Source organism: Magnolia sinica, chromosome 2 (assembly GCF_029962835.1).
Source record: "Magnolia sinica isolate HGM2019 chromosome 2, MsV1, whole genome shotgun sequence".
NCBI classification, from domain to species: Eukaryota; Viridiplantae; Streptophyta; class Magnoliopsida; order Magnoliales; family Magnoliaceae; genus Magnolia; species Magnolia sinica.
The window spans coordinates 125,688,118-125,714,029 of NC_080574.1; positions in this window are offsets into that span (position 1 = coordinate 125,688,118).

Sequence of the window (25,912 nt, forward strand, 5' to 3'; positions counted from 1 at the left end):
CTTTCTCCACCGAAATAGAGGGTCTAGATGACCCCTTTCCAAACTAGAAAGTAAACATCATGATGGGGTCTATGGAGAATGGCCCCATCATGAAATGATATTGATAATCAAGGTGGGCCATCGGCCACCTCTTAGGGTCCAAAGTAAGATCCATACCATTGATTGGTAGGCCTCACTTGGCCCATCATAAAACTATGAAAACTAGCCTATAAAAGCACCCACCGTTCGATCTACTCGGTCCGTTGGAATGCCGGTCTCCTTGTGCATTACTTTGATGGAGAGGATGAGAAATGGATGGTTAGGATGAAGGATTTTGGGATGGGAAAGTGGGCCACACAAAATCACTTTTCTGTCACACTTGTGATGCTTGGACGTCCATATTTTCTCTCCTTTGTAGCTTGGAAATGTGTGAAGAGAAAGAGAGGGAGAGAGAGAGAGAGAGAGAGAGGCTTGTTGTAAGAGAAGTGATGGTTGATGGATGTGAGGTGATGGTATACTTGACTAGCATGGGTGTGTAAGAGAGAGGGTGAGAAACAGTTGGCTTTGGGATTGCTTGACTTGAGGAGAAAGAAAGCATTGATTGATTGATTGATTTGAGTGATTGATTGATGGAATATTTTATAGAGATTCTCTTAGGATTTGCAATGCGCGGTGTTTTTTTCCTTGAACTGAACGCGGGTCCACATCTCCCTGCCAGGGTATCGAATCGGTCCGCGAGTTACGGCATTGGAACCGCGGCGACGGTGCGGTTGCAATGATATAAGTCTCGAGTCAAGCTGACTCTAATATACGGGACACGACTCAGGATCACGTGTAACTGCTGTCTACGCGTCATAAGTCGTTGGAATTTGACCGGGAGGACTGTGGAAGCCTACGAAATAGTATGGGCTAGGATACGGGTCTTACAGGCCCTGGCTCTGAAAATACTCAGCCAAGGATATTTCTATCTGACCATCAGGGAGGACTCGAAAAACTATGTTCAAAGGTGCGACAAGTGTCAGCAGTATGCGACCGTACTGAGGTGACCTACGGAAGAAATGACTCCCAGAGTGGACTGTAGCTATTCGCTCAATGGGGGATTAACATCATTGGACCTCTGCCCACAGGGAAAAGGCAGGTTAAGTTCGCTATTGTCGCAGTTGACTACTTCACCATATGGGCCGAAGCTGAGCCTGTTGTTAAAATCATAGAGCAGAAAGTGTTTGATTTTATATGAAAGAACATCATTTGCTGATTTGGAATCCCTCGCACTATCGTATCTGATAATGGCAGACAGTTCGATAACAACAAGTTCCGAGGCATGTGTCGGGGGCTCGGCATTTCGAACGCATATTCTTCGCCTCGACAACCACAATCCAATGGACAACTGGAGGCAGTTAACAAAGTCATCAAGCACCATCTCAAAATAAAGTTAGAGAAAGCAAAAGTAACTGGGCCGAGGAGCTCCCATTCGTCCTCTGGGGTTACAGGACTATGTCTCAGTCATATAATGGAGAAACTCCATTCTCACTTTCCTATGGCTCGGAGGCGATGGTGCCAGTTGAAATTAGCTTCCCTATAACTCGGGTCAGGAACTATCAGGAAGATCAGAATACTGAGCAGATTACAGCTAACCTGGACCTACTTGAGAAAGTTAGAGATATCTCCAGACTCCGGGTTGTCGTTCGGCATTGGCAGGTGGCATGATTCTACAATTCTAAGGTAAAGACTATGCGTTTCCATCTAAGAGACTTAGTCCTTCACCGATTCTTCCAGAACATTGCAGAGTCGGGGGCTGGGGCACTCTGACCCAATTGAGAGGGGTCATACCATGTGGTCCAATCGACCAAGCCTGACTCCTACCACTTAGAGGATCTCAAAGGCCGTCAGCTCTCCCACCCCTGGAATGCCGAACACCTAAAAGTCTACTACTTCTGATGTAATGGCTGCTGAAGGCCCTCAATAAGTGTACATCTCTGAGCGACTAGCCTTTAAGGCTTTCAATAAAATCCATGTCTCTTCGTATCTACTTGAACGAATTATTGACTAATGAAAGGTTGCCTCTCACAAGTAGGGGCCGACTTAACGGACTGATCCCTTAAAGAAGGGGTCAGTACGTTATCCCACCAAAGCTCGCCAAGGCATCCCTTCGTATTTGGAAGAAAAGTCCGTGGATGACCCAACTCCTCGACAAAAGAGTCAACTCATCATTCGACTGATGGATCTACTAAAAGCTGCTCGCCATTCTTGGAAGGAATCGACCCCCCAGGGGGCTAGTCCCGATAATTTTAACATCATAGAATTCTACAAAACGACCTTGGGATGAGCCGACCCATTAAGGAATCGGTTCGGCAATCGACAACTTAGCATCTAACAATCATCATCTAAAAAATCAACTATGATTTAACATCTAACGATCATCATCCAAAAAATTAACTATTGCGCTCTCTTTAGAGGGTCTAAAAATATATCATCCATCAGATTATCCGTCAAAAGATAAGTCTAGAAGAGTTATAAAAAAGGAATGTATAAAAAAGCAGGAATGTTGGAAGCTATTCAGTCGGAGGAGGAGGAGCTTGAGAGGCAGGGGCTTGGTCCGGGCAGGCATCTCCAGCTGGCTTCTCCCCTGCGTCCTCAGATAGCAGAGGCTCAAGGTTGAGGTCTGGATAGAGTTCCTAGACCGCATCAATGCAAGCGTCGAAGCTGTAGTTATAGAACTTGGTGGCTTCGGCGATCCTCTCCTCCGAGGACTTGAACGCGTCCACTGTAGCTGCCACCGCCAAGGCCAGGGAGGCCTAGTCTTCGGCCCGCTGAGCCTCCTTCGCCAGGGTGACTGCTCGGTGTTGCTCTTCCGTGGCCTCGGCTTTGGCTTGCTCTAGTACGTCCCCCAATCGGGCATTCTCCTTAGCGAGTGAGTCAGCATGGGCCCTGGCTCAGGACAGTTCGGCTGTAGTGGCAATGCATCGGGCTTCAAGATCGCTGGCAAACCCCTTTAGTTGTTGCTCTCGGGCCTTTCCATCGTCAAGATGCCGGCGTAGTTCCGCCTACTCCATCCGGAAGAATGCGACCTCGTCTCGGAGGATCCCAATCTCGCCCCTGAGGGTCCTTATCTCCGTGTCTTTCTGCACAAGATCCCTCAACCTCTCTCGGGTCAAGAGGAATCTCGGGACGGACTGAATCGAAGTAAGAGAATGAGTATACGAACACAACAAAAGAAACTAAAGGCAAAAATGATTAGTAGAAATACTCGGTAGAAGACGGAGGCCATGTCATTGATGAAGAACTCATCCGACTTGTTGAGAAGGGCCGCTATCTCCTCCTCCAGGGCATGCTTAGCAGCCCAGCGAACCAAGCCCGACATGTGATAACCCAGCCGAAATCTCTCTCCGCTAGTTCCAACCTAGGCTGATCCTGTCACTTCCCCTGCCCCAATTCCGCTGCCTGTTGAGGCCTGGGCCTCAATCCTGGGATCATCTCCAACCTCGGGAGGGGAGAGCATTGCGTCAGCCATCCGAATGGCCTCATCCTGTTCGGAAGAAGATGGGATGTGTTCACTCCCCAAGTGTAGGGTTGTGATGTAGTAATAAACTCGGTAAGACCGAGGTCGAATCTACAGAGACTGAAACTTGTACGTTTCCTGAAACTAGGTAGAAATAGAACTAGCCTAAGATGCAATATAAATCAAATATAAATTGATGAATAAAAGTGAGTGATTAATCTAAAATTTAAGAGAAATCAGAAATAAGAAACTAGGGATTCAGAGGATCCACTTATAGAGATCAAGGAGATCTTTATGCCTGCTTTAAAAATCATGGAACTTAAACTGAACTTCCTCTGATATAATTTTCAAAGAGATGAAAGGTATATGAATTAGAATGGATTCCCTCACCAAACCATGCCCAGGAGACAAAGTCAACAACAGAATTAAACCAATTACCAACCAATCAGATGATTATGAAGATTAAGAAGGATACCGACATCCAACCATACCTAGGAGACGATGGTAAACAACAGGGCTTCCTGACGTCATAATCAGAATAAGAAAAGAAAAATACTCAAAGTCATTGCAAACCCATTGTAATGTCAGTCACAACAGGCCATTAAAGACTACAAATATTCTCATAATAAAATTAAATAAAAAATCAATTCAGTCTAAATAAAAGGCATAGCAACAGTCTCCCATCACGCTACAGGCTTCACCTCTTAGCCCTAGCTAAGAGGTTTAGCCTAAGATAGACATAATTAGGCTGATTCTTTAAAATAAATAAAAATAAAAGAAAACAAACTCTTCACTACTCTGTCTCTGACTGCTCCACATCCAGCCGAGTGCCCCAAACCAAGTCTCCCACAGCTGCTTCTGTCCACGTCCTCTCTCTGCCTCTGCTCACGTCCAACCCATCTCCTCCCCCTTCCTCTCTTCTTTCTTATAGGCAGGCATAGGAGAGTCGGTGCTGCCCCCTGTGGAGGTGTGCGTAAGGGGCTGAAGTAGGTGGAGAACCGCCTTCACGCAGCTGGGGTCGGTGGGAGCTGCGTAAGGGCGTGCCAATGTAACTCAACTTACGTTGATGTATTGGTGGGGCCCACTTCAGCTAACATTTGGAAAATCCACGCCGTCCACCTTATTCCCCTTGGAATTTCGGTCGGAAGGTGTATTTTTGGCCTTCTGTTGATGAGGCACACAGAACTTTTTACTTCACCGTCGGTTGTCTTGTTTGGACGGTTTAAAACCAATATTCATTAACTTCTTCCATTCTGTCATCTAGGCTAGGATTACAGGGAGCGTGGGCTTCTGATGGACGGTCCAGATCTAACCGATGAAGTACAGTGGCGGCCCACAAGATTCGCCCGCAGGCTCTGTTGTGAAATAGAGCCTACGCGTTTTATCGCTGTGATGGTCGGTGGACCCACAACTGATGTCAGTTAAAAATCCACACCGATCATTGAACTCTACTCAAAAAACCAATTGGAAATGGCTAGTTTTTTATTAGAATCGGTGTGGCCCACGTCGTTTTCTATTCCGCCGTCCATTCTGCGATTGACGGTTGGGAACATGCATACGCTTGCATGGTGGAAGAAGGAAACCTAGGCGTTGGTCTTGGCCATCTCCTGCAACAATTTAACGGTTCAGATCATCTAAACGGATGATGAGTGGGGCCCACAAGGATCAACCGACGGTCGGCGTGGAAGACGCTGGCTGATTTTTGAACTTCTTTTTAAAGAATATCGGTCAGCATCTTGTCATGCACGTCTTAGTGCAAAAAGTGTACTATGTACACTGTATGATGATTATGAGAAATCCACACCATCCATCTTGTTCCCCGTTTCATTTGAGCCGTGGGGGCCGAAGTTAGAGAGTATCTGGACAGCGGGTGGGCCCCAAATCAGGGTTTTATGGACTGATCTGTTAGTTCAGCCACTTTCACGAGGATCCAATGGCTGAAATTTGATGTGTACGGTTAGTTTTTGGTCCTCGAGCCATGTATAAAGTTTCGAGCCAAACAGATGATGAAAACCCAGTGATCTTGCATTCTGGCTGACTTTCAGGCCGCTTGAGCTTCAGTTTCTTAATTTTCTTGAATCCCTGGTATGCACATCCGTCAATCTTAGTCTCCTGGGGTCTGTCTCTTGCTTTGGTGCATTCTGAACGTTAATTCCATATTTTTAGTATCCCGATCCAGTCCCAGCTCGCAATTCTACCTTGCAACAGAAACATGATTAAAATGAGCTATTAAACGGTACCATGTTCATAAATCTAGGCAACAAGTGGGTCTGATATGCAATATTTGACCCTCAACAGGATGGCTATGCAGGGCTTGGGGGTTGAGGGAGGCACTTTAAGAACATGAGGGGTGATGATATGAGGAGGGGTCGGAGCTGAAGCGTTATCAGCCGCGGCCTCAGTCACGATGGGTGCTGAAGTCGGAGCTGCAGCGATAGAAATTGAAGATGGAGCCAGAGCTACAACGACAGAAATTGGGGCCGATGGGCCTCCATCGTGAAGAGTCGCTTGCCTCTTCTGACTTTTCATCTTCTTCGTTTGTGGTTCGGACCTTAGCATCTCCTCGATGGACAGGGCGACCCTCCTTTTTCAAGATCCGGAGGCCTTGGCCATGACTACATATAGAACAATGAGTTAATGTCTAAGCTGATGTAACACCGCGAACTTTTCAATACCCAAGTATTGAAAGTCCTCGAGTGTTATCATAAATTTAACTTAGTATATATACGTGTACGATATCAGTCTAGTCAACCTAACCCTACATCCATCCTCCAACATGAATCTGACCGATTATGAATGATATTCATCCGTAAATCTAGTCGTCCGACCGTTGCTCATTTAGTTCAATACATGTACCTTCCTTTAACTAAATCAGTGAATAAGTCTTTATTTATAATGATTTAAATATAAGTCCTTTGGTAAGAATTGTTTAGAAGATGACATATAATCATTTAGAACTATTAGATTCCACAAAACTCTTAGATCAGCAATAATTACGAAAATGCCAGCAACCTAAACCCTGAATTCCAACTCACAAGGTTCTCATGATCCGTTTTGTGTGAAACTTTATACCAGGCCTAATTATCATAAATTAACCGTACACATCAAATTTCAGCCCTTAGATCACATTAATTTAGCTACTTGATCCCTACATCCGTCCGTACACTTATCGGACCAAGATTCTGATCCATTCATCTTGTTCACACCATATGAATATGTTTAACTCACTATTAGAATTATAATCTGGGAAACCTACATGGGTTAATAAGACACTTTAATCTGACGATACACATGCTTTACCCCTAATCCTCCTGAAACCCACTTTACATATTATCCGTTTACGAAACTGACCGTATACCTACCTACATATATAGTAAGAGTGCTAACCATTAAGTTATCTTATTTTTAGCTATTCATCTGACCCCCAGTCATATTTGGATCTGCCAAACGGGCCACAAGAACATCACGGTAAACCGATCATCATGAAGATCTTAGGTTCTAAGTCCAAACTGCCCAGTAACTTGTTGATTAGAGGTGTACAAATATTATTTTGAAATTTTGAAGTATATTAGCCATTAAAAGAATATCTTATTCATCCTAGGGAGATCGGGACCCAAACTGGATCACATGAAAGAGCATGAAAAATGATGCATGTCGTCAAATTTCAAGACATTCGGACGACACATTTCGACATAACGGGCGTCGGATGCCGGTTGAGAAATGGATGGCAAGTTCATAAATAGTGAATGTCATTACATGCCACCATTGATGCTTGAATCAGATAGTATGGCCCACCCGATCAACAGATCTGCCCCATTTTTGGACCTTAATCCTAGCAGGGCATGTTAAACGCAATGAACAGAGTGGATTATACAACTACAAGTCGTAAAGTGGACTTCACACAAAATAACTCGATTCATTTAAAATTTCACGGCAAGCTACGTGCATGGGGTCTTACGGTGAGTGTTGGTTGCTATTGGAAACACCGTACGACTTACTCGACTAACCAAATCATCTCATATTTGACCCCGCTTCCTAACATAATGATACAAAAGTGGTGAATGGCATGGATTCTCTAAAAGATCATCACAGGTGGACCCTACCTATTTTGACAAGCAATGTGAAGAAACATTTATAAACCGAAAGTGACTGTGGTTTCCACCACCATGTCCCTACAACATGTGGACCCAATCATCTGGTAAATTTCAGGGACTATTTTAACCATTGACATTCAATTTCAGAACAATCTAACCATTAGATCAACGAGAATCCACCGTTAGAGCTAGAAATCGACCCGTGTGGCCCACCTAGACCTTAGATCAATCTAATCAACAGCCAAGATCCGTTGGTGGAGCTTTTAAAACTCGATGGATGAAGTAGATTTGGTAGGAAGTTGGTGGACCCCATCTCTAGATTTAGTGTGTGCACACGGTAACTATGCACCAGCGGCACACCGAATGGCATGCGTGGTCAGACCAGACGCTGACCCGCCATTTTCCAAAAATGGGAATTAGTGTCCACCTTAGCAAAGAAAACCATGGGCAGTTTCGGCTATACCCACTGTTTTAGGGACAGTTTCGGGCAGACAAATCCTGACCGTCCACCCTCCATCCAACGGTCTGGAAACGACTAGGTTTTTGAAATAAGAAGAGCATGATGGATCGATCAACAGTAACCTCTCCCCATCTCCTTGCGGCCGCCCATGAGAAAACGGCCATTTCTTCCTCCTTCCGGACCCACCATCCAAACGATCCTAGAGTCTTGAGAAAGCCCATCCTTAAGCTTCCTAGAGTCCATATGAACCATCTCATGCGGACGGATTGGAGGAGGGAGGCTCCATTCGAAATCCGCCATTAATGGCGTCATCTTCTTCCTCGTCCTAGCTCCAATCCTAGCCAAGTCAGGTGATCTCTCTCTCTCTCTCTCTCTCTCTCTCTCTCTCTCTTTAATCGTGTGTGGCCCACCTGATGTGCAACCGATTAGCTGGAGTCTGTACAGTAGCTATATTGCTGGTGTATTGACGTTACCAAGTTCCATGGGTCTGTGGGTCTGACTAGGGTATGTGTTATTCAACACTGCCCATCAAATTTGCTTAAAGTGGGATCCCACCTAGATGTATGTTATATCTCCACCATCTATCCCATTTCTTACCTCATTTTAGGCGTTGACTCGAAAAATGAAGCCAACCCAACTCTCCTGTAGGCCACACCAGCTGAAGGACTAATTTAATAGTGAAAAATCATTAGGGCCCACTGCGATATTTTGGTGCCTCAAGACATATCCGATATTGGACTCATTGTACCTGTCCTGAGCCTAGAACCCTACCAACGGAGTAGATCCTCCTGAGGTGGGCCCCACCTATCAAAAAAATAATAATAAATATATCAGGAACATGCACATAAACGTCCAGAGGACGCTATCACGCCCCAAACTCGGAAACCGGGCTCACAAAATTCCTGACTGCCGAATCCGGCGTCGACAGCCTCCGTAGAACCCCATTCTCGGCTCCCAGTGCCCATTCGCCAGGTTCCGATCCTAGGATGCTATAAGGAGGATTTTCAACATCAGTTTAATTTGTAATAAGCATAACCAAAGGCATAACCCACGAACAAGAACCAAAAACTCCATCACATTTTCACTATGATCAAAAACTTTACAAGTACAATGAGCATAAAGGGAAATACAATGAAGATAGACCAAAAGCTCCAAAATGATCTGCTACGGCTCAAGCCTCAGTGCTGCTGCGATCTAACATCATCTGCACGCAACGGTCGTGCATAAGCTTATGGAAAGCTTAGAGGGTGGTGAAAGTGTATGCTCAACGTGGGAATGCAGTCATGCAGTATCAGAGTAATGCGGAACATACTGATGAATGCCAAGAATACCATTAGCCGTACCAAGGCCATGCAGTGCAAAGAATGATGTCGGCCATACCAAGGCCATGCAATGCGAAATGCAACTCAAGCATACAAATCCTCATCTAAGTCCACATATTGATACAGCTTAAAATCTGGAATATCACCGGGGTCTAGTACACTCCAAGCCAGATTGCCGCCCCATCGCGCGCAATAAGGTGAGTGGAAAAGACCTCACTATCCACCTGCCAATATCGGGCTTGGCTCGTCAATAGCGGACCCATTCCTCGAGCTGGTCAGACTCAGCCTAGCATTGCCCCCTACTCTCGGGTGGGTAAGGCTGCACCCCCTTCCAACCGACCACGACACAGTGGGAAGCGCAACCGTCTGGTAATCGGCACTCAGCGCTCATGCACCCACTCGGTCTAGACTTGGAGCAACCTCTTGATACCATAAGGGTTTAGGGACTTTCACCCAGGGATATCTATCACACCCCATGTAGAACAATATTTCTGGTATCCAATCCTGCCAACCACGATACGTCTGTGGAGGCTACGGCCCTGATGTCGCTAGGGCGTACAGTAACCATATCACACAATGCGAATGCATGAATCACACTATCAAGTCATACAGTAATCCTGCGCGTATCGTGCGCTCATGTAGGGCAACACCCCCTGTACGGGAGCCCTTAAACAATCTGCCTAAAGGCATATGCTATAATCAGTCATTTCTCATATCAAGCATACGTATGATGCATATGATCATGAATCATGGAACTAAACATGTTATATGGGATGGATGATGTTCATAACGAAGATGGGCCTAGACGGCCTACACATAACACGTACGGGCCTATAATGAGCCCTAGGGTGAGTCATAATACGGACATTTAACCAACACTATACTTGCAATGTGGACGTCAAACCACCATTGCTCTCAAGGCATGGCCCGACGTAAACATCATTACATAACCCATGTTGGGATCACACATTGCAATGGACCTTAGGTACATCCCATTGGGCCTTAAATACATCAAATGGGCCAAATCACATGGGCCTTATATTCATTAAGTGGGCCACATCAATGGGCCGCACCAATGGGCCTTATGTACATTGCAATGGGCTATAACCCATGGGCCTTAGAGTGCATCAAATGGGCCTACTCACATGGGCCTTATATATATCAAATGGGCCTCGCCAATTGGGCCCCATATGTGCATTAAATGGGCCTCAACCCATAGGTCCTAATGCACCTTAATGGGCTTAACCCATGGGCCCCTAATACGCCAAATGGGCCTCGACCCATGGGCCTTACATATAAATCAAAGTGGGCCTCAACCATGGGCCACAAGTAAACTGAGGTGGGCCTCTCACCACCAGTAAAATATATATCATATAGTATATAATATATATATATATAGTACATATAATATTATATATATATATATATATGTATAAATATATAAACATATAAACACACACGTACACACCCACACACGCATGCACAGATCACACCCATCGTCCAGGACAGTGGGGTTAATACAAACATCATAGTGGGCTCCACCGTCCAGGCGGACGGTGGAAATGAAACACATACATCCTTGTGGGCTCCATGTGGGGTCCATCATAATGTTGATATGCCATCCAACCCGTTGATAAGGCCACGTGGGCCTAGATGAAGGGGGAAAACAAATTTCACCCTGATCCAAAACTTCTGTGGACCCAAAAAGGGTTTCAAAGGTAGAGGTTCAATCCCACTGTTTCCTACGGTGTGGGCCACCTGAGTCTTGGATCAGGCTGATTTTTGGAGTGGGCCCACGTCAGGGAGGGGCCCACCATATGAACGGATTAGATGGCAGATAAACATCAAGGTGGGGCCCACAGCTACAGCCGTGGGTGGCTGCCCGACCACCCGTCCGCTGGACGTTGTGCGCAGGCAGCGCCTGCTGCCGTCTGACATAGCAGCAGTAGTTGCTGTGATGTTTGTTTTTATTTATTTTTTTATTTCTGTGTTTTTCGTGGTTTTCGCAAGTGGGGTCCATATTTTGATAATCCACTCCGTCCAATGGCCTTCCATGGCTCAACATGAGCAAAACAAGTCCAATATTGGACATATTTTGGCGTATAATAATTTCAGGGAAGGCTTCAATGGTGAAAACCACCATTTGATATGGTGTGGCCTGCCAAAACCTCGGATTGACTCTGTATTTCGGTTCAACGCCTGAAATGGGGTTGAGAAGGGAATGGACGGCGTGGATTGAATACATGCATCAAGGTGGGGCCTACATGAGTGGGCCACCCCAAAGCTTGGGAAGAAGCTGATATTTGCATTTTTTTCCTTTTTGTCTAGCGTCTAGAGACGCTGAACGGTTTGGGTCTGGCACAAACAGTGAGGTGGGCCCTGCTTAGGTGGGCCACCAAATGGGGTATGGTGTGGGTACAATACACACAAAGTGGGCCCCACTTGTAGATGGTTTGGATGGAATACATACCTTGTGGTGGGGTCCATTCAAGTGGGCCACAAAACCTCATTATCATCACACAAAAAAAAGAGAGGGAGAGAGAGAGATAGAGAGTGGGACATGCTTGATGGAGGGACCCCGGCACTATGGGCCCTCCCTTCGATGATCTACAACATAAATTAAGTGGGCCATTATTTGTGGGCCCATAAAATTGAAATCCAACGGTGGAGATCCCTTCTCCACTAGATTAGACGGTCTAGATGACCCTAAGTATGCAAGGAAAATAAACATCATGATGGGGTCCATGGAGAATGGCATCATCACGGAATGATCATGATGATCCAAGTGGGCCATTGGCCACATCTTAGGGTCCAAAGTGAGATCCAAACCATTGATCGATTGGCCTCACTTGGCCCATCTTAAAAACATCAAAAACTACCCTATCAAAACACCCACCACTTGATCTTCTTGCTCCCTTGGCTTCCTTAGCTCCTTGTGCTCCTCTTTGATGGAGGAAGATGAGAAATGGATGGTTGAGATGAGAGATAAAGGGGTAGGAAAGGTGGGCCACACTTGAAGCTTGGGAGATAAGGGGAGAGGCTCATTCGTATGAAATTTTCTTGCTTGGGGAGAGTTTGAAAATGAGAGAGAGACTTGTAAAGGGAGAGAGAGAGAGGGAGTGATGGGTGATAGAGTGATAGATGTGGTGGTGATGGGTGTAAGAGCTTCTTTTTGACTTTTGGGGCAAAAGTTGTAAGAGAGGGTATGGATTGTAAGAAACTTTTTTACTTTTGGGGCTTGCTTGGGAAAGGGTGAAAGGTGATATGTACTTGACATGATAGGATTGATGGGTTGATTGATTGATGTGACACCTTGTAGAGATTCCATCGGAATTCGCACGCGCGGTGTTTTTCTCGCACCGAACGCTGGCCCACATCTCCCGACCAGGGTATCGCCTCGACGCGCGAGTCGCAGCATGAGAACTGCGGCGACGACGGGGTCGCTAAGGTACAAGTCCTGGGTTGAGCCGACTCGGATTGACAGCATGAGAATCAGGGTCGCGCGCAAATACCAGTTAACGGTCGAAGGTTGCCGAAATTTGACCGGGAAGACCGCGGAAGCCTATGGAACGGTACGGTCTAGGATACGGGGCTTACAGACAATGCCTCCTTGTGCTTTAAATTTTGCTAGGACCGTGGGCCCCACCACAGGCCCTACCATATGGTGTGTTGAACATCAACACCGTCCATTTGATGGGTCCCTTCTATATAGGGGGTGCCCCCAAAAGTCAGCCATACACAGAGCTCAAGTGGCCCACACCATCTACAATCTTTTAAAGACTTGTTAAACCATATAAAAGCACTTTCCGGGGTCCATCCGAGATTTGGATGCATCTGAAACTTGGTTTAACCCCTTAACCTAGCTGAACACACACGATGGATGGGTTGGATTGTGAACCACAACTTGGTGGGCCCAACAAATGATTACGAATACTCTAATGGTGGATGAACCTCCTAATTGTTATGCATTGTACGGCTCACATAAGTCACACATTAACTTGATTTTTGTCCCAAGTCCACCATAATGTATGTGTGTTGCACACACTGTCCATTTATTTTTGGGTCGTGGGCCTCATTGCCTAGAGGGGCCCACTTGCTGTACATATGAAGCCCATTATGTTGTGTCAGGCCCATTGTGGTGTGTATAGGCCCATGTGTGTGGCCCAATTTAGGCCTTAGCTATGGACAAACTCCAGGCCTGATTTACAACTACCACCCTTATTACTATTATAGACACGATTAGCCATTGGAAGACTAGTTACACTGATATTAAATATTATAAACATAATTATAATTATTATATAGTAATATTTTAATTACCATCCTTAAATATGACCATTAATAATGGATTGTACTAGTTGTCACTATCATAACAATTATGATTACCAGATTAGCTAATATTATATTGTATCATTAATAAGTACCTGGTAGCTATTATATTAACATTTATCACACCAATTATGATTACCATATTGGCTAATATTAATCATTAAAGTTAATAAGCACCATTAAATTAACCCTTTAATTAATTGTACAACTAACTAGGGTTCAAACCCTAAGGTCTGAAACTAGACCTGGACTCTTGGGTAAAACCCTAAAACTAAGGTAATCCAAACCCTAGGTTAAGACCTTGACCTAGAATAGCGTGTAAAGCTTGAATCTAATGGTATAACTTTACAATTTATGATAGGGTTTGACTTTAAGGAAACATGCATTCTCTAGCAACACGGGTAGGCGATTCAAAATATAAGGTGATGATTCTTTCCCTTGAGCTTTCTATCTTCTCATTAGCTTAAGTTATAGTTTTTATTTAAATTTATATTTGATATCTCTCTCTTATAATCACATGTGTTAGCTGGTGGAAATTGAATTGCTATATTGCCCGCTTAATGTTCATCTTGTATAATTGTTCATAGATTATTTGTGGATTGCTTATGGAACTTGAATTGGTACACCAGTGGGAAACCCCTACCTATATGTGTATACCCATACTTGGGATGTAACCCGACTGGTTATGATAGTAATGGACCTTCGGCTTAGTGGTTATTGAATGGTGGTTTAAATTAACCAGTAATGTTGGCCTACCATCCAGGGTTGTTGTGTCCAACGGTTTTCAAGGATGGTCTTTTATCGCATGATTTTGATACTCGCCCTATGTGGCTTATTTTGATATTTGTCTTATGTGTCTTGCTTTGATATCGCTGTATGTGTCCTTGTCCTGGTATTTTCCCTATATGGGCTCAATGTGTTTTACTGTGCAACCATGCGATGGCAAGCCCCATATGTTGTAATATGATTGACCACTAGTCAATGGTTTTCCATTAAACATCTTAAGGTGGTAGTCTCATGAGCCGGGGATGGTGGTAATGGGACACTATGCCCGAGCTGTCGGCCTACGCTGGGCTCTGACCTCCCCGTAGTGACCTTGAGCTTACTTAAATTGGCTGATTATAACTGGACTAATAACGATTTGGCTAATCATGCATCCATAGCATATTGGCGATGACGGGTGGCTAATCTGGATGTTGTAGCACGTGTCCTTAGGATCTTCGGGGTATCGTTTTGCTAGCTCCCAGACCACTGACTATCGACCCCTGTCCGACTGGATGATTTTCCCAGGTCAATGATTTGCATGGGTGACGAGCCCAAATCCGGCTGGATGTGCATCCCCAGGCCGATGTGCATTCATGCATCCATGCATTTAAAAAGATTGCATCATGTATTGTTTTGATTGCCTTGTTGTTTTATAACTATGCTTACTTAATGCGGCGGTGTGTAATCTTGAGGGGAATTCACATTGAGCTGGCCACTCATCTATCAAATATACAACCATATAGGTAGTGTAGGTGGCCCCGTATATTGGTGAGGAGCAGGCTATGGTTGATAAGGGTGCATGATTCTATTTGCTAAGGGTTGCTACATGATTTCACAGTTCAAGATTGTTGTAGTTTACCTTGTTTCACATGTAATATTATGTCATTTTGTATTCGTAAGAATAGGGACATTGGTTTGTATAAGTCATTATGGGCAACCACTTGTATATTCTAAATGAAAATTTAAACTTCCCTTTTAGCTTACTTGTCCATTCTACGCTCATCTGCTTACTCTGATAAGGAGAAAAAAATACGTGAGTTTGACCATCCTTTAAGGTTAACACTCGGGTTTTTGGGAAACGAGTCATATACTCGGGTCCTGAAAACACGGGGTGTTACAGCTGAGAAACCTTCAATATCATCACAATAAAGGGGCACTTATTGAATGAAGTTGGGAGTAGCTTCATCTTACAGAACCCAAACCAATAAAGATTATTGACAGTGATTAGGCCCAACAAAGAGCGTAGGTCTTCCGAGCGTGCCCTGGCCTTGACGATCTGATTCTTTTGGCCCATGGTGACAAGAAGAGAGCCCCTCGGGAAGTCTGTAAAAATAAAATAAAAAGAAGGCTTTAGTTAGACCACAGCAGATGAAGAAGCATCATTAGAAGACTATTCAGGATTCGACCTGGAAGGGTAAATCGGGTAGGAACTCGAGTCCTTAGGTTTTCGAGCTCCGCTGACGGTGCCTCCCACTCACCCAAAGCCCAAAACCATTTATTCTTCCAATCCTTATTGGAAGATGGAAGTTGCAGGACTAGCCTCGAGCTCTTGCAGCCGTGAGTCGTGAAGTAATACCACGGCTCTTGGCTATCATGTTTGACTAAGTACAAGCTTATCAGCTCCTCTGGTGTAGCTTCGGGTTCCCAACTTAGCGCCAGATGATGTAAGAAGATATCAAAACCCTCTAAGTATTGGGAGTAAACTAGCCTGGAGCCAGTCCTAAATAGGATGTCAGGGCTCAGACGAAGGATTGCAGGGAAGTCGGACCCCACATTGCAGCGTGCAAAGGAAGATCGCAACTTTCCCTTCGATAGGAGCTCCAATGGCATCAAGGGGTTCTGGCGCCCGTATCTACACGGAGTCCGAAATTTCGAACTCTGATCGGATCCATCCCATTTGAGACTCAACTAGTACAGAGCCTCTCGGGACGGTCTTTGCAGCCCACCTGCTCGCAGGCATCTCCGCACCGCCCCCCATCAAGTCTCAAGGAGCTCGAGAGGTTTTCTTCCTGCTTGTGCGGCTCGTTCGAGCCCCGACCTCTTTACCCCTCCTGGGCGGAGGGAAGAGGGGTACTCCTTCAAGGGGGCCTTCGGAGGCCCCTCTTCTATCATTCGAGCTCCCCGGCCCAGAGTCATCATTAAAGTCATAATCGCCTCGGACCATATTTGCGTTGTCTGACATCCTGCAGAGGTGAAGGAAGTAGTGGTAAACCGAAAATAAAAGAGAGGACTCACTGGACAATCACTGGGAATCGCTTTCGCTGGAAACTACGAGTCGATTGAAATCGCCTTCGTCGGAAATTGCAGTCGCCAAAAATCGCCTCCTCAGGTAGCCCACAGCAACACAGATTCAAAATGCAAAAATGAGAAGCGCTTCCAAGCATTGGGGTTTATATAACCCGTGAAGGATTCTCGCATTAATAGCGAGATATAATGACCGCAGCCGAACCGTCGCAAGCCGACTTTGGAATACACTGGTCGAGTGTCACTAGTCTAAGCACCGCCAGACCGCGTGCCTCTGGCATCAGGCAATGAGCTCTGAGCAGTGTAAGCGTCGCTCGAACGTCTCTCAGGGCTTTTGTGGTGATCCATTATAGGTTCTGCAACGATTCGAGATCTTAACCATCGCCACGTGTCCGTTGGAGGTTAACCCGCGTACAGGAAACCCCGAGTATGTACCCATCCAAATACGGAAACCATGATTGCGACCGTACGCTTTGAGGGCACAATTGTGGACGCTACGATCTTCCGCTTGTGTTTACTCTCTGAGTCTGCAATTGTACTCGGAGAGTAGGGGCTTCTATTATGGGAAGATCAGAGGCGTCGCAACTTCGAAGTCCAAAGTGATCCAGAGTCGATTGTTGGTGTGCACTTACTCCGAGCTTCCAGACGGAAGCTGTCAACTTATGATTCGGGGCGGGATCTCAGAATGATCCGAGATCTCGGTATTCGGCTCGAAATGATCCGATGCCGAGGTAGCCGATTTGGGACCTGGGTCGAAGTCTACTTATGGGGATCATGAGTTGTCCCATTATCGCACGATTAGCTACGGTTACTTAACCGCACACTTCTGCACGACTATACAATGACTGGGTGGCCGAATCATCCGCATGATGGGGTAAAGGCGTTAAGACACACCAAGTTATGCAGAGATGTCCATCATAAGCATGAGGGTATATATAGCATCTTGTGAAGAGGAAATGCAATATCTCGCACTCTCCCTCTACAACCCAACTTAGACCCTGATTCCCTTGATCTGACTTAGGCATCGGAGGATACCCTTTTTAAGACAGGGTCTCCTTTGCTCACCATTGTTGTGCAGGTCCAGGGTTTTGAAGCAACTCGGAGTTCAGAGATCCAAGCGAATAGTTATCCAGATTTCGTTAGCAACAATTACTATTACCTAGCACTTGAGACGAAAAATCAAACAGGCCAGATGGACTGTTTCCAGGGTAAGGGGATTTCCAGTGCCCGGAAATTTAATTATGCCACGTCATTTATATTGAAATCAGCACAGTAATTTAATTAAGAGTCGGCTTTGTCGATTGCTCAGGGAATTCCTGTTCCACGGCACTGCTCGCTATGGCAGGTAATGTCAGCAGAAATTTTAAAAAAATTAAAAACCAGTGAGGGTCGTCTGGATTGGAGGGGAAGGGATTAGGTGTTACCCTTAACATGTGGGGCCGCTTTGATCAATTAAGTTATATATCCATGCCGTCCATCAGTTTTTTCAGGTTATTTTAATATGTTATCTCAAAATGTAAGTAGAACCAAATCTCATGTGGACTGAAACATGGGAAGAAGTACCATTAAAAGTTACTGTAGGCCACAAAAGTTTTGGATCAAACTGATATTTTATTTTCTCTTCATCCATTTCAGTTTGAGATTTTCAACAGGTTGGATGGAGCAGTAGGGCACTGGGTAGTTTTTAATCAATCATCACAACTACGTGTGGCGTGATTCACCTGAGACTTGGATCTACTTAATTTTTGAAAACACCTCATGAAAGGGCTTTAAAAAAACAGATGGACGGTGTGGATATACAACACATCATCAATGTGGGCCTCATGGTAAGGATAATACCCATTAAGGTATTTCCCACATGCCACCTAATCCCCTTCCTTGTGGAGGACAGATGGGATTTTTGAGCCATCGCTTCTCATTGGTCCAAGTCAGAACTGATAACATCAGTTGACAATATATATATATATATATATATATATATATATATATATATATATATATATATATATATATAGAAATAAAGGAAATATAATATTTCTTCTTTCATATTCAAACTGTCGGACGCTGGACGTGGTCTGTGAAGTGTGAACAGACAGTGGGATGTGCTGACAATATATATATATATATATATATATATATATATATATATATATATATATATATATATATATATATATATATATATATAAAACAAATAAAAGACAAAGGAAATATAATATTTCTTCTTTCATATACTAATTTTCTCCTGACCCCATGATGTATGTGTTAGATTTAGATAGTTCGTTGATTTATAGCAGCTTGCGGATGCTTTCATATCCAAGATGGATCAGAGAAAGCCCAATCAGAGGCAGAAGTCATCAAGACTGTCAGAACATTAAAACATGCATATCTAGTAAACTGGAATGAGTTACTCGACGTACCATATATGATTTTGGGATAAGACGAGCTACTTTAGCCAACCAACCGTGCTATGCCGGGTTGCCTACGCCGAATTTGTGAGATTTCATCATATCAACGGCTGAATTCCATGTTTAATTACGTTTCTACTCTAAATAGTAAGTTTTAATTTGATTATAAATCTTCACCCGTTGGGCTTTAGGAGTTGCGCCCAACATGAAAAATGTTTTAAAAATTTAGGAGAATAATGTGGTTAAGCCACACAGGACACTTACTATAAATAGAAAATTTACTATTTATAGTAAGTTACGAATTTTTGGGAGTTTTAGTTATAGTTTAATTCTTAAACCTCTTCCTAGTCTTGGTATCTCTATTTAAAGGGTTGTAGACTCATTTATTTCATCAATCAATCAATTAACAAATTTTCATGATTACTAATTATATTTTCTTGCTTTTTCTTCGTGGATTCAAAAAGTCTTTGTGAGGAGTCCAGAGAAGCTCCATGAATTTGGAGTAATTATCCTTGAGGAAGACAGCGATCAACCTCATCACGTTCATCCCTGCGTCATCCATCCATTTTCTAGTTCAGTTTATTAAGGCATAAGTCGGTAAATGAGGCAAATTCAAATCTCAATTGGACTACATTATAGGAAGTAGTGGGGATTGAACAACTACCATTGTAACCATTTATAGCCCACCAAAATGTTTATTTGACATCTACTCTGTTCATTAGGTCACACAAACTTAAATGAAGGGAAACACAAATATCAGCTCCGTTTGAGCCTTAGGTGGCTTCAAAGATTTTTCTACCGTAGGTGTCCATTCCCAGTATTTCTTGAAGTTTGGTGTATTTGAGCTTTGTATATGCCTCATTTTTTGTCTCGTGCCGTAAAATGACCTCACAGAATGTCTGGACAGTGTGAATCTAACACATACATCGTGGTACGACCCACCTAAATTCTATGCTCAAAACTTCCAGTCTTGTTCGTCTCCATAATTGGAATGTTGTAGTTACACCAACGAAATAATTTCGCTTGGTTAATTTTCCAAGGCCCCCGCCATAATATTTGTGTTAAATCTACCGTGTCAATCCATTTTGCCCGATGAATTCAGAGCATAAGTTCAAAAACAAGTCAGATCCAAAGCTCAAGTAGACCACACTACAGAAACCGTGGTAATTTTACTTATAATGTTGAAAACTCGTTGAGGACAAAAAGAAGCGTCGGATCAATATGATATTTGTGTTTTTCTTTCGTCCAAGTCCACGCGAACTTATAAACAGGTTAGGTGGCAAAACAAACATGATAATAGGCGCTGGGAAGGTTTGAACGGTAGTCCTTCAATTCCCATTGCTTTATATGGTGTGGTCCGCTGGAGTTTTAGATCTAGCTCATGGCCTCAATTGATTTGGAAAAATGGATGGACGGTGTGGATATAAAACATAATCATGGTGGGGCATTCAGAAATTCAACAAGTCAAAGCATTGGTTGCAGTGCCGTGCACTGCTCATTCCAATTGTACGTTGAATAAAACTGAAAATTTTTGACGTGTGGAATCCTGTTGGGCCCCAACATGCTGTGTAAGTTAGATCCACACCATCTATCCATTTTTCAAGATCTTCTTACGACGTGATGGGAGAAATCAGGTAAATCTAAATTTCAAATGCACTACTCCACATGAAACAGTGGGAATTGGATGCCTACCTTTAAAATCCTCTTGTAGCCGAAGTAGGCTTGGATCAAGCTGATATTTGTATTTTCCGTCAATTCAGGTCTGTGTGACGTAATAAACAGGTTAGATGGCAAACAAACCTCATGGTGTGCCATGGGAAGGTTACAACGGTAGTACTTATTTCCTCCAGTGTGGTCCACTTGAGCTCTGTATCTACCTTGTCTTTTGGCTGATGCCCTAAACTGATCTAGAAAAATGAATGGGCGGTGTGAATCTAACAAATGCATCATGATGGGTCTATAGAAGATCTGCACGTCAAAAACTTCCGTGAATCTAACATTGCTGAAAGAAAATTAATGTATGAAAAAGAAATGTGTAGAGCGAGTCTATTTTTATATTTTCTCAACTGACACCAATTATTGGGGTGCGGTTTGGTGGATGCCCGATCCACCGAGGTTGATCCTAACTATGGGGCCCACTTTGATGTATATATACACACTGTTTATCCAATTTGAAAGGTTATTTTAGGGCATGATTTAAAAAATGAAGTAGAACCGGATCTTAGGTGGACCAGATCATAGGAAGCAATAGAGATTGAATCCCCACCCTTAAAAACTTCACAGGGCCACCGCAATGTCTATTTTCCATCATACCTGTTGATAAGGTCCCAAATACCTTGATGAAGAGACTATACAAATATCAGCTTCAACCAAAACTTTTGAAGGCTATGGTAAGTTTTTAATAGTGAATTACTATTTTTTCAGTATCATGGTCCACTAGAGATTTGGATCTGCTTAATTTTTGAATTTGTTTATTTTTTGGGTCATGTATTAAAATTAGTTTTCAAAAGGGATGAATGGCATGGATACGAGCCACATCACGGTATACAACGGTGGATCTTGAGATCCATTGAAGCCGCCCCCGTTAGTGTCAACAATGATGACTTGTACCGATGAGAAGGACAACACCGGAATCCCCACGCAGATACATACGGAAGCGGATTGGGTACTGAGTAACTCAGTATGCTTAGTGTACGGAGTAAATTTTGTGGGATCCAACGTGATTGTTGTATTTTATCCGCTCTGTCCGTTGATTTTACCAGATAATTTTAGGTCTTAAACTTAAAAATAAAATATATCCAAAGCTAAAGTGGACCACAGCACAGGAAACAGTGAGAATTGAACATCTACAGTTGAAAATTTCTTGGGGGCCACGGAAGTGTTGGATCAAGCTTGTATTTGTGTTTTCTCTTCATCCATCTTTGTGTGAGATCGTATGAACAGTTTAGATGATAAATAAACATCATTGTGGGCCTTATAAAGGTTTCAATGGTCGAAATCGTGATTCCAACTGTTTGGTATTGTATGGTCCACATTTTTATTTTATTTTATTTTTTATTTTTTTTGAGAGAGGGTGGAGCAAGCCCATCAAATTTTATAAAGAAAAACGATGTACATCTATTCCGGCAGGGCCCCAACAAAAAGATTTAGGCCATGCCTATCGTATACAAGAACACCCACAAAACAAAGCCGAATGAACCACCACCAGCACTATAGAGACCGCCAGAGGGAACAGGCTGGGCTCAACCGACAGCCCTACCCACCACCAACGATGGTCCACTTGATCTTTGGGTATGCTTAGATTTTGGGCTCAACCACTAAAATGAACTAAAAAAGCATATAGACGGAATGGATAAACCATATACATTAACAGTGGGCCTAACAAAGTTTACTAGGTCTGATAAGAGTGTAGTGAGTAACTCAGTAAGCAATCCGAATTCGATAGGATCCTTACTCTTGTTCGGGTGGTAGACTCTCAGGAGTTTCAACACCCGGTGAAGGGTTCGAGTATCCATAGGCGGTGAAATTCCACTAGCGTGAGTGTGTGGGGTGTGTGTGCGTGTGTAAAAAAAAAAATTAAAAAAAAATAATCTGAATTCATCGGATTGCGCACTGAGTTACTCAGTACACTTTTATTGTACTGAGTAAACTTAGTTGGGCCTGCCTTGAATGTATGTGGTCTATCGCCATTCATCTGTTTTTCTATCTAATTTAAGAGGTTGAGCCCATAATTGAAGCATTTCTAAAGATCAAGTGGATCATACCACTGGAAACAGTGGGGATAATGATTTCCATTGTTAAAACCTTTCTAGGCCCCACATTGATGTTTATTTGTCATCCAACCTGTTCATAAGATTATACACACATGGATGAATGGAAAAAAACAAATATAGGCTTGATCCAAAACTTATATGGCCTCCAAGAATTTTTCAATGGTAGACATTCAATTCAAATGTTTCCTATGATGTGGTCCATTTAAACATTAGATATGCCTCATTTTTTTAGCTCAAGACCTAAAATTATCTAGTAAAATGGATGGATGGAGCGGATAAAATACATAAATCATGGTGGACCTCACAGTTTACTCAGTAGTCTAAGGTAGTGAGTTACTCATTACCCAATCTACTTCCCATACACATGTATTTACACTTTGGTCCGCTTCATTTTGCAAGATCATTTTAGGACATGATCCAAAACATGAGGCTGATTGAAAGGTGAGTGGACCACATTGCTTTCAATACACCCATCATTGAAACCTTCTTAAATCCCACTGTGATGTTTATTTTCATAAGGTTATAAAGCCCTGAATGAAGTGAGAACACAAATATCAACTTATTAAAAGCTTCTAGCTTGAAGAAAGTTTTCAATGGTAAGAGTTTGATCCCCACGGCTTCCTATAGTGTGGTCCACTTTAGCTTTGGATATCTTTTAATTTTGGTATTATTAGGGGTGTACATGAACCGAGCTAGCTCGGTTAGGTCGCTCGACTCGACTCGAAAAAGCTTGATTCGACTCGGTTCGAAGCTGATGAGTGCCGAGTCGAGCTGATTTTTTGAGCTCGAAAATGAGTTTGAGCCGAGTTTGAGCAAGCCCCTGCTCGACTTGACTCAGATCGAATCCAGCTTGAATCGAACTCAGATCGAACCAGTTTGGTGACTCGGTTACTTTGCCATTGATGTTGCTCACCAACTGTTTAATAAAATGACTTAACCAAATGTGGTTGGTGGCAAGGAAGGTTTGGCTGGTGGCAAGGAACGTTTGGCTGGTGGTAAGCAAGGTATGTATATTAAATAAATAACACCCAGATCCATAGCTCAACACTTAAGGTCTTGGTATCGATCCCTAGTGGGGGTGGCTAACATGGAGTGTGTGTACTGACATGGGTGTGTACTAACACGCTAACCGAAAAAAAATGTATATTAAATAAATACCTTTTTTCTCTTTTTTTTTTTTCTCTTTTTTTTTGGTTTTTATATTACTTAAAAGGTTTTTGATAAAACATCTGTAAAACCATTGCCTCTGTTTTACAAACAGTGGAATTGTGAAGTTGCAATTCAAGTGTTTGTAGAAATGCCTCAATGACGAACTCATCTTGATCTTGGCTTGAACTCAGCCCGAGTTGGCCCGAGCTGTTGACTGAACAGAGCCGAGCTGGCCAGTCAGGCTCGAGGACCGAGCCGAGCCGAGTTCGAGCTGAGGTTAGCCAGTGTTCGAGCCGAGTCGAGCTGAGGCTAGCTCGACTCGATGTACACCCCTAGGTATTATGGCTTAAAATGAGTTGGCAAAATAGACAAATGGTGTGGATATAAACATATACACCCATGATGAGCCTAATAGAGCCCTTACACCACCAAAAGGGAAGATGAGGTATGGCCGGTGACCCAATGCCAACCAGCTAGCTGGCGTCAAACCTCCAAGGGCTCCACCATAATGTACGTTTTTAATCCATGCTGTCCATCCATTTTTCCAACTCATTTTAGTACATGAGCACAAAAAAATGATGTAGATCCAAAGTTCAAGCAGACCGCACCATAGGAAATAATGGAGATCGAAGTCTTAACACCCCAAATCTGTTTGGGGGCCACAGAAGCTTTAGATCAAGCTGCTATTTATGTTATCCCTTCATTCAGGCTTATGTGATTTAATCAATAGGTTGGATGGCATGTAAACATTACAGTGGGCTCTAAGAAGTTTTTGATAGTAGGGTTCAATGACCACGGTTTCTCAGCTAGTGTGATTGACTTGAGATTTAAATCTACCTCATTTTTCGGCCCATGCCTCAAAATTTGCTACCAAAAATAAATGGACAGCGCAAATAAAACACATGCATGACATGTGTGTGTGAATATATTACATGAGCACCTGTGCCAGAGAGAAAGAAGAGAGTGGAAGTGAGCTACACATTAAGTCCATCGACTCATTCAATGTGATCGACATCATTAATCTAAGAGAGTGCACTCCCTCTCTCACTTGTCTTTCTCCTTAAGTCTCCTTTGATCATTTTATCTTTAATAATGTAGGAGTGGGACCTATAGATGTGGCCCCACTTAACGTGTGCCATCCACACCAACCTTACAGTCTAACGGCTCGGACGGAAGAAAAACACCAAGACTAGATCGAATCTAAGATTTTTCGGACCTGCAGATCGTACGTGTGGCCCAACTGTGATGTTAATAGCTATCCAACCCGTTGAAAAGGTCATATAAATCTGGATGAAGGGACCTCGCTACCGTCAGCTCATGCAACTAATACGGGACCCGCTAAGGACCCGTTGAGAGGTATACGTGCAATCTAAACCATTCATTTGGGTAGGCACACTAGGATGGCCAGACCCCTCACACAATACCTACATATACCTATTTATGTATTTTATATAAATAATAATAATCCATATAAATATAAGTAATAAAAGAGAGAGAGAGAGAGAGAGAGAGAGAGAGAGAGAGAGAGAGAGAGAGTAGAGAGAGAGAGAGAGAGAGAGAGAGAGAGAGAGAGAGAGAGAGAGAAGAAGAAGAAGAAGAAGAAGAAGAAGAAGAAGAGGAAGGCAGCTCTACTGCTTGAATCAGCAGGTGGGGCCCACCGTAGGACTCCACCATGATGGATATTGCTTACATCCATGTTGACCATCCATTTTACCAAATCATTTTAGTGCGTGACCCCAAAAATTAGGCTGATCTAAGGCCCAAGCTGGCCACAGTGGCAATTAAATACCCACCGTTGAATACTACTCAGGGCCCACCTGGTGTAATTGTCACCCAACCTGTAAATGGAAAAAATATACATATAAAAAATGATTGAAAATAAATAAATAA